The sequence below is a fragment of the Sorex fumeus genome, unplaced genomic scaffold (genome assembly GCF_029834395.1).
Source record: "Sorex fumeus unplaced genomic scaffold, SorFum_2.1 ptg000168c, whole genome shotgun sequence".
NCBI classification, from domain to species: Eukaryota; Metazoa; Chordata; class Mammalia; order Eulipotyphla; family Soricidae; genus Sorex; species Sorex fumeus.
This window is the reverse complement of record NW_026606225.1, coordinates 2,028,627-2,031,111: the sequence shown is the minus strand read 5'-3', so window position 1 is coordinate 2,031,111 and position 2,485 is coordinate 2,028,627.

Below are 2,485 nucleotides of genomic sequence, written 5' to 3'. Positions count from 1 at the left end.
GAACACCTAGATGTAGGGGAACAAGTGAGAAGCATCGCGAAAGCGTACCCCACGCTAGCGCGTCACTCACAGTGCAGAGACTGAGAGTCGCCCCTGTCCTGCTCCAAAATCGGCCTTCAAGAACCGCTTCCAGTCAGTTCCAGGCCATCCTTCACCCACGTGTAACAATAGTGGGACCTACTGAACTATCTCTGTCAGCAACAAAATAGGTACCCGTAAAATCCTCTCTTTGACATCACTTCCGTTTCCACCCGCAGCCTTAAAGAGCCAGGCTCCAGGTGCAGAGAGATCCTTTCGGGACACCCAGGGGATCCTGTGCTGCAAGGGGCAGGGCTCACAAAAAGGAGGGGGAGCCAACTTCTGGGGAGGCCAGTCACACCATGGGACCCCGGGGAGTAAGCAGTGGCCTGAGCCTGCATGGGTCAGTCAAACATCGAGCCAATGCACTCATACACGTGTCCATCAAGAAAAATGAAGCATGTTGTTTCACTAACTGCCACATAGGTAGCAGGTGGGGACAGTGAGTTTCTCAGGGAAGTAATAATCCAGATGGCAGTAAAAACAGTGACTCCGAAGCCAGCCCAGGAGAGGAACAGAACAACCCTGTGAGCAGCCACTAGAGAGTTGGAGAGAAACTGGAACAGGAGAAAAAGGCTGCTAAGAGTATCTAGAACACGATAGGTTCAACGCTCTACCCTCTGACAACACACAAGCACTGGACACCTACCTACAAGGAATGTTCCACGGGGAGGCTTCAGGAACACACATTTTTAAACGCAAAGTATGGATCAGGTGGGAACAGTACATTGCACTGGAATTGGTCAACTCAATCTCCATCCCTGGCATCCCAAATGTTGACTAAGAGTAACCCCTAAGAAGTTCCAGGTGGTCCCCGAATAAAAATATTATCTAAAAAAATAAAAACTAGCATATGGACCAATCCCAGAATGGAGGTATACACAGAGTTCAGAGTAGGCAATTCTTACCGATCATTTTATAGCCTTGCTATCTAAGTGGCTTTTAGCATTCGAGTGGCAACTAGATTGTTGGTATTTTAGTGCTTCCAAAAGTAAATGCTTCTGTGGCTGGAGTGATAGCACAGTGGGTAGTGTGTTTGCCCTGCATGCAGCCAACCCAGGTTCGATTCCCAGCATCCTATATGGTCGACTGAGCACAACAAGGGGTAATTCCTGAGTGCAGAGCCAGGAGTAAACACTGTGCATCGCCAGGTGTGACCCCCCACCCAAAAAAAAAGCAAAAGTAAATGTTTCTGGTTTACTTATCTCTAATAGTACTGAAATGAGAAAGGAGTGTGATCCAGGAATAAGACCACCCTGTCCTGTCAGTAAGCACAGCTGAATGGAATAGCCTGCTGAGATGGGGGAAAGCTTGAGGTCTCTCCCATGGCCCTCCTACCTAGGGATGGGGTGTCCAATGGCATGTCACTGTCTTATCCTGCCTCTGATTTTCCCAAGGATCAGAGACCTGGAGGAGGAGTCAGAGCAGTGAGCACTGGAGAAGAGCACAACCACTAGCCCTGACAAGCCACACCGTTGGGCACTGGCTCACAGACCCGCCTGGGGAACAATGCCTAATGCTTCTGTCGCCCCAGGAGAAGCAAAATGGATTAGCATCTGTGCTGCCTTTTACAACACAAGCTCTGGGCTTGGTTACAAGGGAGAAGACTCAGCCCTGCCTTGGCCTGAGGACTCCTCCCCGGGTCCCACAGAAGGCTCTCACAGGCACAGCCAGGCGCTGACTCGGAGGCCAGATCACGTGCATCAGCGCCCCCTGCAGGCTGGCAGCAGGGCTGCCCCCCACAACCATGGCCCAGAATGTGACTGTGTCACGCCACAGCCCTTCTCCTCTTAAAAAAAAAAAAAAAAAAACACTTTCTTCCCATGTCCCCACCCCACACTGCCTCTGGGACCATTGGAGGTGGATAATGGGCACTGGTGGAGGGATGGGTACTCAATCATTGTATGACTGAAATGCATGCAGGAAAGTTTGTAAGTCTGTAATTGTAGCTCTAATAAAAATATAAAATAAATTAAATAAATTAAAAAAACAATTTCTGCACATACACACACACACATACACACACACACCCTTTACCCCCAGTACTCACCTCAATAGACAGTGGTCTAAACAGGGCTTTGCAACTTGATGTGAGGAAGCAGAAATTCCTGATCTGACACACAATAAAACTAGTAAGATGCTTGCCTTGTTGACACCAGTCAATCCTCTGCATCCCTATGCATCCCTTTGGCACCCAGAGCACTCCAGGAAAAATGCTTGAGCCAGTAGCCAGAGTAAGCCCTCAGGGTATCTTCGGACATGCAGAGCCCCCCCATTCCCCACACCAAAAATAGCCCCTGTCCAACCAACCTTATATGTTGGTTGGACAAGGAGAGGAGAAACAGATCCAGGGAAATCTGTTCTAGGGTAGGTTGATCTGCTAAATGAGAATCTGTCCTAGAAGCAG